This window comes from Microcaecilia unicolor, chromosome 11 (genome assembly GCF_901765095.1).
Source record: "Microcaecilia unicolor chromosome 11, aMicUni1.1, whole genome shotgun sequence".
In the NCBI taxonomy this organism is placed as follows: domain Eukaryota; kingdom Metazoa; phylum Chordata; class Amphibia; order Gymnophiona; family Siphonopidae; genus Microcaecilia; species Microcaecilia unicolor.
Window position 1 is genome coordinate 196111717 of NC_044041.1, and position 15977 is coordinate 196127693.

Sequence of the window (15977 nt, forward strand, 5' to 3'; positions counted from 1 at the left end):
ACATTAGGTAATCAAGGAGGAAGAGTTGGGTTTTGTCCAGTTCTGGTATTAGTTTCATTGTGTTGAGGGTTCAGGGCGTTTAGGTTGGATCGTTAGGGTATGCCTTCTTGAACAGTTGGTTTAAGCACCTAATTTACGTGGAGGCAGGAATACGTCAGAGGGAAGGCTGTGGGGCCAGTGCGAGCAGTATGTATCAGTCTCTGCTTGCTGCAGACAAAGATCTGCTATTTACAAGGTATGCAGGAAGGACAGTTGTTGGGAGTTTTCAGCTGGTGGGGCTTGGGGATCCCTGCCAGCCACATCATAGGTGTGCTGCTAATGGGTGGGCCTGAACACAAAGTGTGTGGCCCACCCTTGGCTACGCCACTGGGTGCAGATACTGTTATGCTGGCAGGAAAAAGAAGAAACAGGCATTAAAACCTCAGAGACTCTGCTGCAGAAGAACCAGCTAACCCTTCTGTACTTGTCAGACTAGGGGTTAAGCCCTGGAGGTGTGCTCAACCTTTCAGTTTTCAGCACGTTCTCTGCATCAGGACAGAGTGGAGGAGTAGCCTAGTGGTTAGTGCAGTGGACTTTGATCCTGGGGAACTGAGTTCAATTCCCACTGCAGCTCCTTGTGACTGTGGGCAGTCACTTAACCCTCCATTGCCCAAGGTACAAAATAAGTAAACCGCTTTGAATGTAGTTGCAAAACACCACAGAAAGGCAGTATATCAAGCCACATTTCCCTTTCCCCAATAGCCTCCTTAGGCACTGATTTTAACGTGCTGGTGTCTAATGCACTACTTTACGTGCAAAATGCTTTTCGTGCATCTGTCTGCCCACAAAATTGAGTGTTAAAGCAGGGGTGGCCTGATCGTTCGGGCAACAGGGCAGTGGCCCGAGGGCCCAGAGGTTCTGCCCGGATGCCCATCGCACACTACAGGCCTCCCCGGTCCTACCTTTAGAGGGGGGCCGCTGGTGATCTAGTGGCCTCTGGGGGGGGGGGGGGACACGTGTTCTTTCCTTTCCATTATGCTGCTGCTATCCCCCCCCCCCCCCCCTTGTCCAGCACCGGCTTGTTTTAAAAATGGCAGCCAAGACTCCCTGCAGAAGACTTGCAGACTGTCGAGACTCACGAGATTATCGCGGGAAGTCTTGGCTGCCATTTTGAAAACACAGTGATGCCAGCAGCGGGGAATAACTTCAGGAAAGAACATGCTCCTCCCCCCCCCCCCACCCCCCCCCCCCCACCCCTCAGAGACCATTAGACCACTAGGGCCCTTCAGCTAGGACCGGGCAGCGAGGGCATCATCTGTGGCAGTAGGGGGGCAGTGGCGTGGCAGTAGGGGGCTTTCAGTTGGTGGGTGGGCAGCCAGACCACCCTCAGTCTGCCCCTGCATTAAAGTCTCACACATCCTGCACTAGCCCTGTGCATTTTACTGCATCTGCCCCAGAGAGCTCATGGGAAAGTCTGGAGTATAGGGTGTCTTCTTACCTTGTACTCTGATCATTTTATCATGCCCCACCCCTTCCATATTAATGCACTTAACTGAGGGGTGGGAGTAGGAAGAAAAAAATGGAGATCTAATTCCCAAATACAGAAGGTGCCAATTAAAAGTTCCAGGAAACTCCTTAATTTCCTTTGGATGATTAAAGGATTTTGCACCCAATGAAATCAGGCTTAATACGGAACACAAGAAGGAAAAAAAAAAACGTTACCGGACTTCCCCTACCCCTGCTCCCTGAGAAAAGAACCGCTGCCAACCCAAAGAGAAAGTTAAAAACAGACGGGCTTGATTTCTCTAAACAATTTCTTCCATTTTGTGCTCTTGTGGTGGAGGGGGGAAGGGGAGCCTTTGATCAGGCCTCCCTCTGCCCTTCTCTGGGATATTAAGACACCTGCACAGTTTCTCTTCTTCCTGTAGTGCCCATCCGAGAATCTGTCTAAACTTTACTGTGCAATCAGAACCCTGGATGCCCCTGAATGATGTTTTCTGAAATGCTCAGAGCAGGGCATTATGCGAAGGTTCCTGTTCAGTCCTTGCTCAGCCTTGCAGGGCCATGTTGTATTGAGGCTCATGGCTGGCCCAACCATTAGGCAAAACCAGGCAGTCGCCTGGGAGGGGGGGGGGGGGGTGGAGGAGGGAGCAGCAAAAAACAGCTGCAGTCAAAGCCAATCAATGGTTCCTGACAGCCACACAAACTTAAAGAACTGTTGCCTGGCAGGAAGGGTGAGCAATTTTCAAATATTTATTTTCTTTATTTATTTGTTACATTTGTACCCCACACTTCACCACTCATAGCAGGTTCAATGCGGCTTACAATAGTTTGGGAAGCTCGCCAGGTGGCCCTTGGCCTGGATTGGCCGCTGTAGTGGACAGGATGCTGGGCTCGATGGACCCTTGATCTTTTTCCCAGTGTGGCATTACTTATGTACTTAAGATTAAAAGTATAATGGAGAGGATATAGTCTAAGCTTAACAGAGTAAAGGAGATATGTAGATAGGTAACATTATAAGGGAGAAGGGTATAAGAGGTAGGAGGAGAAGCTAGTTGTAGGCTAGATTGAAATAATCAGGTGATAGGATTGGGTAAACACAGAGAAAAAATTGGTGGAGGTGTGGTCTGAGACATTGACATCGTCACAGGGTCAGATAATGAATAGGTGGGTACATAAATTTAGGGCGTGGTGTTTGGATAAGCCTCCTTGAATAGATGGGTTTTCAGTGATTTCTGAAGGGTAGGTAGTCTTTGATAGAGCGAATGGGTCTGGGTAGGGCATTCCAGAGTTGACTACCTTGAAGGAGAAGTTGGATCATAAAAGGATTATACTTGAGTCCTTTGCAGTTGGGATAGTGCAGGTTGAGGTAATTTCGAGAGGATTTCGAAGGGTTTCTGGTGGGTAGGTCGATCAATTTGATCATGTAACTCGGGGATTCTCCATGGATGATCCTGTGAATCAATGTATGGACCTTGACGTTTATCCATTCTCTTATAGGGAGCCAATGAAGCTTTTCACGAAGAGGTGTTTGCACTCTCGAATCGTGGTTTAACCTGGTAAATAACTTCACACACAAAACAGATTAATATTTCAAGCATGGTGTCTGAAGGGAACAGTTTAGGAGCCTGAACATGAGTTGGGGGTTGGGTGGAGTGGAAGACTGAAGGTTCACCGAGGGAGCCCAATACCCTTGCATTGGCCCTGCATGGCATCTTGCTTGGTATATGGTTATGTAGATGTCTTCCTACCCATCTCCCCTTTGTCAGGTTTATCGTGACCCAGCAATGATCCAGACTGGAATTAGCATGATACCGCAGCCATTTCTCTCACAAGCAGCACAGGAGAGACTGAATTCATTGGCTAGATGCTGCCCGCTTTAGTTCGGTCAGATATGACCTTATCAACTTTCGAAAACCTTTAAAGACTTTCCTTTTTAACAAGATTTACCATAATAATCAATAATAGGAATTCCAACACATCACTAATTACTTGATAATCTGTATGCTTTATTGAATTGATTATATCCATTTTATTACACTTGTTCTTCATGTAACCAATTGTTGATCTACTCTTGATTGGCGATTGTCATGATGTATTATCGTAAGCCACATTGAGTCTGCAAATAGGTGGAAAAATGTGGGATACAAATACAACAAATAAATAAATAAAATAAATCACAACACTAGTCCAAACAAGTCTGGAGACATTTGTTTTCCATGTCAAAATCTATGCCAAAAGTTGGGAATTAGATCTCAAAGATTCATGTTAGATACTCAATGGTCTCGTATATGCTCGACTGACCCAAGGGCCTCTTTGTCGGCTTCGTTAATAGAATCTCTTTTCTTTATGTACCACAGGGCTCTTTGGACGCCTAGAAAGAGTAAACTGTCTGGGTCCTCTAACTGTGATCTACGTTGGTCTTGCAAAAAAAAAAAAAAACACTGGAACTCTTGTACATCTTTTATTTGAATGTCCTAATCTAGTCATATTCTGGTCAGATGTACGGGATAAATTTTAAAAGATTTTTGGGTTCAAGAATTTTGTTACCAAAATATATAATCTGGTAAGTCATTCATGTTCCATTTTTACTTTCAGAAGAAGATAAATTATTATTTGATTTCTTAGTATCCGTTGCATTGAAATTAATAATATCGCATTGGAAAGATAACTCTTAAGTGCAGTGGCGTACAAAGGGGGGGGGGGGGGGCGGTCGCCCCGGGTGCACGCCGCTGGGGGGTGCTTGCGGCGCGTGCCTGTGGGCTCCGACTTCGCGAACTTCGCTCGTTCGCTGCAGCTCCCTCTGCCCCGGAACAGGTTACTTCCTGTTCCGGGGCAAAGGGAGCTGCAGCGAACGAGCGAAGTTCGCGAAGTCGGAGCCCACGGGCGTGCGCCGCAGCACCCCCCCCAGCGGCATGCACCCGGGGGGTGTCATTTCGCTGGGAGGGGGGGAAGGTGTCATTTCGCAGGCGGTGGGGGGGGGGGGGTGCATCAGCGATCCGCCCCGGGTGCCATCCACACTAGGAACGCCACTGCTCAAGTGAATGTTTTCCTTTGGTGGAACTGGACTTACTATACAAAAACTATGAACAGTACTACTATTATTCCTTGCCTGGTCCTAAAACTGGTCTTAAGAAATGGAAAACATTAGACCTTTTTCTCTCTTCTATTGCTTAGCCTTATAGTATGTCTTTTTAGAACTCAGCTTTGCTTATTTCATTGTATTGCATTATTAGCATATGTTTTTCTTTCATTTGTTTTAAAATGTTTGTTGTATCTTTAAAAATTTAATAAAAAATATTTGAAAAAAAAAATCTAATGCCAAAAGACAGAAGAGATGCCAGCTGTAAAGAAATGGTGATAGACAGAAAATATTCTTCCCAGGAGAACCAGTCTATGCAAATTGGGATGGGCAAAGGGGACTGTCCTGGTTAACAGCCTAGTAAATGTGCAAGTTTCACAGTGACATGCCAACGAGTATCTAGAAGTTCAACCTCTTCCTGTATAGCAGGGTTTGCCTTTTATAAGGTGATGTTGTTGTAACTACTACTACTACTTAACATTTCTAGAGCGCTACTAGGGTTACGCAGCGCTGTACAGTTTAACAAAGAAGGACAGTCCCTGCTCAAAGGAGCTTACAATCTAAAGGACGAAATGTCAAGTTGGGGCAGTCTAGATTTCCTGAGCAGAGGTGATAGTGGTTAGGTGCCGAAAGGTGACATTGAAGAGGTGGCTTTGAGCAATGATTTGAAGATGGGCAGGGAGGGGGCCTGGCGTATGGGCTCAGGGAGTTTGTTCCAAGCATGGGGTGAGGCGAGGCAGAAAGAAGGGCGGAGCTGGAGTTAGACAGTGGTGGAGAAGGGTACTGAAAGGAGGGATTTGTCTTGAGAGCGGAGGTACGGGCAGGGACGTAAGGGGAGATGAGGGTAGAGAGGTAATGAGGGGCTGCAGATCGAGTGCATTTGTAGGTTAGTAGGAGAAGCTTGAACTGTATGCGGTATCTGATCGGAAGCCAGTGAAGTGACTTGAGGAGAGGGGTGATATGAGTATATCGGGTCCAGGCGGAAGATAAGACGTGCAGCAGAGTTCTGAATGGACTGAAGGGGGATAGATGGCTAAGTGGGAGGCCAGTGAGGAGTAGGGTTGCAGTAGTCAAGGCGAGAGGTAATGAGAGAGTGGATGAGAGTTCGGGGTTGTGTGCTCAGAGAGGAAGGGGCAAATTTTCCTAATTTATAGAGGAAGAAGCGACAGGTCTTGGCTATCTGCTGGATATGCGCAGAGAAGGAGAGGGAGGAGTCGAAGATGACACCGAGGTTGCGGGCAGATGAGACGGGGATGATGAGGGTGTTATCAACTGAGATAGAGAGTGAAGGGAGAGGAGAAGTGGGCTTGGGTGGGAAGACAATAAGTTCAGTCTTGGCCATGTTCAGTTTCAGGTGGCGGTTGGACATCCAGGCAGCAATCACGACAGGATTGTGAAAAATTACAAGAGGACCTTACGAGACTGGGAGACTGGGCGGCTAAATGGCAGATGATGTTTAATGTGAGCAAGTGCAAGGTGATGCATGTGGGAAAAAAGAACCCGAATTATAGCTACGTCATGCAAGGTTCCACGTTAGGAGTTACGGACCAAGAAAGGGATCTGGGTGTCGTCGTCGATAACACACTGAAACCTTCTGCTCAGTGTGCTGCTGCGGCTAAGAAAGCGAATAGAATGTTGGGTATTATTAGGAAAGGTATGGAAAACAGGTGTGAGGATGTTATAATGCCGTTGTATCGCTCCATGGTGCAACCGCACCTTGAGTATTGTGTTCAATTCTGGTCGCCGCATCTCAAGAAAGATATAGTAGAATTGGAAAAGGTGCAGCGAAGGGCGACTAAAATGATAGCGGGGATGGGACGACTTCCCTATGAAGAAAGACTAAGGAGGCTAGGGCTATACAGCTTGGAGAAGAGACGGCTGAGGGGAGACATGATAGAGGTATATAAAATAATGAGTGGAGTGGAACAGGTGGATGTGAAGCTTCTGTTCACACTTTCCAAAAATACTAGGACTAGGGGGCATGCGATGAAACTACAGTGTAGTAAATTTAAAACAAATCGGAGAAAATTTTTCTTCACCCAACGTGTAATTAAACTCTGGAATTCGTTGCCGGAGAAAGTGGTGAAGGCGGTTAGCTTAGCAGAGTTTAAAAAGGGTTTGGACGGTTTCCTAAAGGACAAGTCCATAAACCACTACTAAACGGACTTGGAAAGATCCAAAATTCCAGGAATAACATGTGTGGAATGTTTGTACGTTTGGGAAGCTTGCCAGGTACCCTTGGCCTGGATTGGCCGCTGTCGTGGACAGGATGCTGGGCTCGATGGACCCTTGGTCTTTTCCCAGTGTGGCATTACTTATGTACTTATATGTCGGATAAGCAAGCCGATACTTTGGCCTGGGTTTCCGCAATGATGTCTGGTGTGGAGAGATAAAGCTGGGTGTCGTCAGCATAAAGATGATAGTGGAAACCATGAGATCAGTGTTTCTGAACCACAGTCCTTGGGATATAACCTGCCAGTCTGGTTTTCAGGCTATCCACAATGAATATGCATGAGATCGATTTACATACAATGTAGACAGTATATGTAAATCTATAATCTCATGCATATCTAAGCCTGGCTGAAAACTGCTTTTGTAATCTATTGTATGTGGGCTATGAAGTCCATTCCTGAGGCATGCTTGCAGTTCACCATGGTGAAGTGTTGCACTGACCAGCTTTCAGGATAATGACCCAGGTTTGAGCATTAGAGTGACCAGTTCTGGGAATAATGACCCCAGGATGCAGTGTTTTGGTGACTGGCAATGAGACAATAATCCCCAGAATGCATCATTAGAACAATCAGTCCAGCGGATAATGAATCCCAGGGTGCAGCGTTACAGTGACTGGCTTTGGGGATCATTCTTCTCCTCCTCAGGGTTCAGGGTTACAGTGACCAGTTCTGGGATTAATGAATCCCAGTTTTACAGTGACTGGCTGTGGGGCTAATGACCCCCAGGGTTCAGGGTTGCCGTGACCAGTTCCATGATTAATGAATCCCAGTTTTACAGTGACTGGCTGTGGGGCTAATTCCCCCCCAACCCCCTACAGTTCAGGGTTACAGTGACCAATTCCAAGAATAACAAATCCCAAGGTGCAGCATTACAGTGAATGATTGTAGGGATAATTTATTCCTCCCTCCCGGATTCAGGGTTATAGTAACCAGCTCTGGGAATAATGAATCCCAGAATGCAGAATTACAGTGATTGGCTGTGGGGCGCATGACCCCAGAATTCAGCATTAGGGTAACTAGCACTGCCCAATGCGTTTTTAATGATTTTATAGCCAAGATGAATTAGTTGAGTAACTCCATGTTTATGATATATTCTCCTTAGCACTGCGCTCCAAAAATATTATTATTTTCCTTAAATTTCAAGACTATTCTATTTGGTGATTAGTATTGATAAACATCTATCAAGTGAGGATATCAAATGTGAAATTTCCCTTCTGTTTAGAATATTTTCTTGCTTAAAAAATTTTTCAGACATTTTTTCTGTGAACCTTTTTCTCACACCACCATAATGTGATAAGAGTTCCACTCTCTGGTTACATATCTTCTTTCATCATTTGTTATTTTATAGAGTTATACGACTGTCCTTTCCTTGTTTCTGTCCTTAGAATGAATTTACAGTTTATTTTATTTAAAAAAAAATGTATATTCTGCTCAATCATAAAATTCTAGGTGGATTATATTATTAAAACATGCACAATCTTCTATGAACATACATCGACCGATATTTGAAGTTATTAACTGGCCAGGAAATAGCCTTAAGTCGGCTAAATGCTAATATTCAAGGCAAGATATCCGGTTAGCACCAATATTTAATCGCTGACTGGCTAAGTTAGTGGCCAGATAGACCTGCATAATAGCAGGTCTACCTTTGGCTGCCATAGCTTAGTCAGTAAGCCGATGAATATTGGCTTAACTGGCTATGATTTTAGTGGCCAACCCCCCCCCAATTTATAGACTTGCCCTTTAGTGTTGTACATGAGGCAACAGAGGGTTCAGTGGAATTTGAACCGGACTCCCCTGGTTCTCAGCCTGGGGATAAATATACCCAGCTACGCCACCTGCCTTTACCACATACTCTGGCAACAAATTCTAGAGTGAAAAAAATATTTTGAATGGTTTATTTTCAATGTACTACTTCATAATTTCATGGTGTGTCTCCTAGCCTTAGTATTTATATTTACTCATTCTACTCTTCTCATGACTTCAGAGACCTCTTTCATACAGCCCGTTAAATTTATTTATTTATTTATTTAAATTAAATTTTACATTTTAATTCAAGTACAATTCTTGAAATTTGAGAAAGATGATTACAAGTCATTTAAATACAGGAACTTTGATATACCTAATATTCAACATATTTGATCTATTTCTCATCTTTAGTCCACTATTTAGGGGGCATTACACAATTCTTAAGGAAATCAAAAAACATAACAAACATAACTTCTCTGATTAAAGAAAAAGACGGCTGAAAAGAAGGTCCAGGAATATATACTTATTACGGAGTTGAAGTTGTTATAGGCCTTGGTTGTGGAATGGATGGCTCAGCCAGCCTAACTTCCAAAAAAGAGTTTAGCTGTTTAGCTTAAAAAAAAACAACACATTTAATAGAATTTAACTTTAAGACACATTTACAGGGAAAGTTCAGCCAGAATAGAGCCAGCCCGTTAAATTTAGAATCTGTTTTAAGGTGCTCACAATGGCAGATAAGACGTTTTACGTTTCTTTATTTCTTTATTTGTTGCATTTGTATCCCACATTTTCCCACCTATTTGCAGACTCAATGTGGCTTACGATAATACATCATGACAAGCGCCAATCAAGAGTAGATAAACAATTGGTTACATAAAGAACAGGTGTAACAGAATGGATATAATCAATTCAAAAAAACATATCAGAAAACAGATTATCAAGTAATTGGTGATGTGTTAGAGTTCCTATTGTTGATAATTTTGGTAAGTCTTGTTAGAAAGAAAAGTTTTTAGTGATTTTCGAAAGTTGATGAGGTCATGAATAGTTTTCAGATTCAAGTATCTTAGTTATATTTTAGTTATTAGTTATTCAAGGAAAATTACCCAAACGCTACGTCCTAACTCTACGAATCCATCTATTCATTACCTGATCCTGCAACGACGGCAATGACTCAGACCACGTCTCCTCCAATTTTCACTTTGCTTACCCTGACCCTATCCCCTGATTATCTCTACCTAGCCTAAAACTAGCACCTCCTCCTACCACCTTACCCCTTCCCCTCATATTATTACCTACCTACACATCTCCATTGCTCTGCATCTCCTTTACTCTGCTCAGCTTAGCCTGGACTCTCTACACTTTCCTTTGTAATCCTACTACTATGTAAGCCGCATTGAACCTGCTATGAGTGGGAAAGCGCAGGGTACAAACGTAACAAACAAACAAATAAATAAATAAATATCTTACACACCAGGTAGGGTTCTTAGATCCTCACAGGATTTTAAAATGGTGGCTCCATCTAGGACTAGAGTAAGAAGGGACTGGACCAGAGAGAGAACTTTTTCTTGCCTAGCGCCACGTTTATGGAATGAATTACCAAAACGTTTATGAGCTGAAGCTAATTTTGAAGCAATTTAAGATAACAGTAGTTACAATGAACTACTTAGACAGTGATCCCACTAGGGACAGTTTCAGTACTTGTAAACCACTTAGATCTAAGCAGTATATAAATACTTGAATGAATATACTTTAATTATTTGTTACCACCACATGATCTGAGTGTGTTTGGCGATATGTAACATTTTGTAATAAACATTAACATCTCTCCTCACCCATCTCTTCTCCAAGATAAAGAGCCCTGACCCGTTTAGTTTTTCCTCACGTGAGAGTCAGTCACCCTTCTCTGTACCTTTTCTAATTCCTCTACATCATTTTTGAGGTGTGGCAACCAAAATTGCACATAGTGGGCCAGATCCTACATATCGCACCTCGATTCCCGTTTGGAAATCAAAGCGTATTCTGTCAACTACACTTTAAGTTTAGGTGTACGTTATAGAATATGCCGAGTGCCTGCTCCGCACGACTCCATTTAGTCACGGTCAATTACGCCAACTAAAACCTGGTGTAAAACCTGACGCGTAGATTTTAGAAATGCTTATGACCCGCCCGTTCTGCTTCCATAACCACGCCCACTTTTCAACTATGCGGCTTAGAATTTACATGCATCACATTACAGAATATGATTAGTGAGTTGTTCGCGTAAATCTTAACGCAATTAACAGCACCGATTAGCTAGTTAAGCACATAAGCACCGCCATACTGGGAAAAGACTGACAGCGGCCGATCCAGGCTTCAAGAACCCGGCAAAACCTCCCCCCCCCAAAAAAAAAAAAATTAATAATGTTCAATGCACTTTTCCTTCAGGAATCTGTCCAAACCCCCCTTAAACTCCGTAAGGCCAGCCGCTGTCACTACATTCTCCCGCAACGAGTTCCAGAGTCCAACTACACGCTGAGTAAAGAAAAACTTTCTCCTGTTTGTTTTAAATCTACCATATTCTAGCTTCATCTTGTGTCCTTTGGTTCTATTATTGTTAACAATCGCTTCACATCTGTCCGCTCTACTCCGCTCATTATCTTGTAGGACTTCTATCATATCACCCCTCAGCCGCCTTTTCTCCAAGCTGAAGAGCCCTAACCTTCTCAGCCTTTCCTCATAGGGAAGTCGTTCCATCCCTTTTATCATTTTCGTCGCCCTTCTCTGCCCCTTCTCCAATTCCTTTCTATCTTTTTTGAGATGCGGCGACCAGACTTGGACACAATATTCGAGGTGCGGTGCATATTGTTATAGAATACGGTTCGATCTCCACATGGAAATTAAGGCGCCTTATATAGAATCCCGGGGAATACTCAAGGTGTGGTCTCACCATGGAGCGATGCAGTCATGATTACAATTCTTTGTTTTATTCTTTATATCTTTTACCTAATAATTCTTCTCATTATCTTTGGTTTTTTTTTTTTTTTGCTGCGGCCGCACACTGAGCTCTGCCGCCTTCTCCTTGAAACCAATATCTGCTCAGTAGCTCAGGCTATAGCTATGGTTTTAAGTAGGTGATGGCAATCATACAAGAAACATGATAGGATTTAAGATGGCAAATGGGAATAATCTTCTATGTTATAACTTGCTTATTTCTGTTTATTATTGACGGATTTGTTATTTATTGATCGCTCCCTTCAGTTCATCCCAGGCGTAATTATTTAAGTCTCAGTTTGTCATATAATAGGAGCTAAACAAGAGATTTATTGAATGCCTTGATGTAATAGCGAGCACGCTGTCTCGGATTCGTTGGTTTGAAATGCTCCGATACATTAGAATGTAGTATCTAGTGATTCCATTCTGTACTGATGTGAACAATTTGTAAGATAACAATCCCTTGTTCGATAGCAATTACTAGACATCTTTTTTTTTTTTGAGCAACCATTATGGGAATTTATAGATGTTTGCTTTGTCAAAGCAAGAAAATCAGTGGGAATACAGGTCAACTGGTCACCATATTAGTATATCACCTCGTTGTGATCAGGGAGGCTGTGCTCACAGGTGAACATTTGTACGAACAGAAGAAAAGGAAAGAAAATAAGATGATACCTTTTTTTATTGGACTAACAATACATTTTTGGATTAGCTTTCGAAGGTAGCCCTTCTTTGTCGGATTAGAAATAAGCAAATGTTGATAAATAACAATATATATAAGTGAAACATCAATGCATTTCTGTGACAGTCTAACAGGATGAGGGTGGGCTGGGTTAGGTGAGAGACAGGGCTACCGTCGAAAGCTAATCCAAAAATGTATTGTTAGTCCAATTAAAAAAGGTATCATCTTATTTTCTTTTCTCTGTTTTATTTTACTCTATTTCTATTGATTACCTTTAAAAGTGGACTAACGCGGCTACCACATCTCTCTACTCAAGAAGAAAAGGAGAAATTGTTGCAAATGTTCCTCCTCTATCCAATGTCATTAATAGATGAATAAATTCGCCTCCCATACTGAGGTAGACTGTGCATTGAGGGAAGTGCTGCAGTCCCCTCTTTCTGTTCCCAGTGTATGAGAACATTGCACTGCCCACTTCTAGCAGGATCACTTCACTGGCTCCCTCTCCGTTTTTGCATCCTGTTCAAACTTCTTCTACTAACCTATAAACGTACTCACTCTGCTGCTCCCCAGTATCTCTCCACACTCGTCCTTCCCTACACCCCTTCCCTCCGTTCCCTGGATAAATCCTTCTTATCTGTTCCCTTCTCCGCTACTGCCAACTCCAGACTTTGCTCCTTCTGTCTTGCTGTGCCCTATGCCTGGAATAGACTTCCTGAGCCCCTACGTCTTGCCCCATCCTTGACCATCTTTAAATCTAGATTGAAAGCCCACCTCTAACATTGCTTTTGACTCGTAACCACTTGTATCCACTCGCCTCCACCTACCCTCCTCTCCTCTTTCCTCTACACATTAATTGATTTGTTTGCTTTATTTTTTGTCTACTAGATTGTAAGCTCTTTGAGCAGGGACTGCCTTTCGTCTATGTTTGTGCAGCGCTGCGTACGCTTTGTAGCAGAAATGCTAAATAGTAGTAGTAGTAAGAAAAATGAGGAACTTTAACATTTTTCCATAAGAAAAAGAGTGAAATGGTACCAGTTCGATGCTACCCCTTACTCTCACCCAATCTCTTCTGTCCTCTAACTTCCTTCCACCACTGCTTACATTAAAGCAGGCATTTGGTTTTTGCATTTGAGTTTTCCCACAGAACTGAGGGCAGATTTTGCAAATGTGATAGAATAGGAAGATCCAGGCAGCTTTCTGTGTGCAGCAAAACTGAAGGAATGTGGATGTATTATTATTTAAAGAATTGAGAAACCGCCCAGCTGCAGCCAAGGGTACAGCTACAGGGCTGCATCTTTTCCCAAAGTGTAAAAAAATGTGTGTAGCTCAATACCCAACTGATTTTGTATGTGTGCAAGTCAAATGATTAAAATAAGAGGGATTTGTGAAATCCTGGGGCTATGATTCAAGAGAAGCCCCATCTGCTACCAACTCTTGGGCATGTCATTTGATCTCACTGTGTATGCAGTGAACCAGAGGGATGGGAAAAAGGAAAACAAGCAGAAAAAGGAAAGCATTGTATGTGGAAAAATCAGCAAAATGATAACTTTGTGCAACTGAGCTGTGAGATTTTCGCCCTTTGGAGTGAGAATATTTTTCCCTTCCAAAAGTTACAGGACCTTTAAACCTCAACTTCAGATGTGTGTCTGGAAACTGGCTTGCGGGCTTCTGATCCTTAAATGTGAACAAAGTAATTGTCTTAGTTTGGTTCCCCTGTCCAACTTAGGTTGATAGATCTGGCTAGAAAGAGCTGTGCTCTGCTTGACTAAAAGCATGTGTTGCCGTCCTCTGCTGATATGCCTTTTTGCCAGGTTAAGAAGACTTGTCTTCCTGATATAGGGTGAGGGATGGCATAGTGGTTGCAGATGATAGAGGCAGGTCCTAAACGTTGCTTGGATTTGGGGGATGAGCATAAGTGTTGAGTCCAGCTGTACCCAAAGATTCCTGAGCTGTGATTTAAGGCGGAGTTTGTAGGTCCCAAAAGGTATGTTGATGTCAGGTACTGACAGGAGCTCGGTTTTACTTGGGCTCAGAAAAAGCTTGTTGTTTTTGGCTCTTTCTTGAATTGCTGTTAGGCAGTCAGCTAATTGAGGGATGTAGGCAAATTTGGTTCAATGGGTTTGAGCAGCTGCCAGGGGTATAGCCAGAACTTGGGGGGGGGGGGGGGGAGCAGAGGGCCAAGCATTTCTTCTCAGTTCCCCACCACCACCACCACCGCTGCTGCAACCAAATCATACCTTTGCTGGTGGGTATGATCAAGCCCGAAGATTCTCTGCTGGAGCCTCTGCCCATGCTGCAGAAGCAAGGAGAAAGCCAGCAGAATGTTCCAACCTTCCATGCCGGCACTTCCGCACACGCTCAGTTCAAATGCACGAACTGAGCATGTGTGGAAGTGCCATTATCAGTGGCTGCACTCCGCTGGCTTCCTGCTGCTCAGGTAGCACAGGTGGGGGCTCGGGCCACAAATCTTCTTTGGCTGATGGGGCTTGAGCATTCCAGCCAGATATGAATCTGGGGCTGCAATTTTTGAAGGGGCCCTGAGCCCAAACTGGGGGAGTCCAGGCCCCCTGAGGCCCCCTTCCTCTGGCCATGCCACTGATAGCTACACATCATCCACAAAGATGTAGAACTGAGTGTCCATTGACTGAATCATCCCAGCTAGTGGCTTGAGGTGGAAGAGTGGCCTAGTGGTTAGAGCATCAGGCTTGACGTCCAGAGGTGGCCACGTCAAATCCCACTGCTGCTCCTTGTAATCTTGGGCAAGTCACTTAACCCCTCCATTGCCTCAGGTACCAACTTAGATTGTGAGCCTGACAGGGAAATACCCAGTGTACCTGAATGCAACTCACCTTGAGCTACTACTGAAAAGGTGCGAGCAAAATCTAAATAAATAAATATTAACCACCATAGGCAATAACGTCAACTCTTGTGATACCCCACAGGTCTGTGCTCAAACTAGTGCTGAGCAGACTTTCACAGTCTGTGCCCTGAAAATGGCAAGGACAAATCAAGGTCAGGTGTTCATATTAAGTAGCTCATGCAATGAGTTTATCTTGTTGGGCAGACTGGATGGATCATACAGGTCTTTATCTGCCATCATCTACTATGTTACTATGAGGTGCCGCCTATCTGATAAATAGCATCTGAAACGAGCAACTCTCCTATCATTGTCTCTGTGAAAATTGTCTAATGTTCCATAACCTGGTCTGAGACCGGATTAACATGGATCTACCCAGTTTCTCTCTTTTATGCAATCACTGAGCTGAATGTAAACTTTTTGTTTTCCTAGAAATGGGATGTTAGATACTGGCTGGTAACTTTCCAGCTTGCCTGGTCCAGGTTGTTCTTTAGCAAAGGATGAACCACTGCCCTTTTTAATGCTGACGGTAGTTGCCCAATTTTGTGGTCCCTTCTCTGAGACCCTTCCTTGCCTGCTGCACTGGGGAGCAGTTGGCTGGTCAAACAAGGCCGCCAAGAGGGGGGGCAGGGGGGCAAAATTCCCCGGGCTTGGGCCTCCAAGGGGGGCCCGGCGCCGGGGTCAGGCCACCGGCGCTGCAGTTCCCGGTCTCACCTGCCTGCCCCCTCGGCTCCGGACCCCCTGCATTCAAAGCGGCAGTCGCAGATTGCCTCTCTTCTGGCCTTCCCTGTGTCCTGCCCTCGTGGAAATCGGAAGTTACATCACACGAGGGCAGGACACAGAGAGGGAAGGCCAGATGAGACATGATCCGTGACTGCCGCTTTGAATGAAGGGGGCCCGGAGCCATGGAGGCAGGCAGGTGAGACC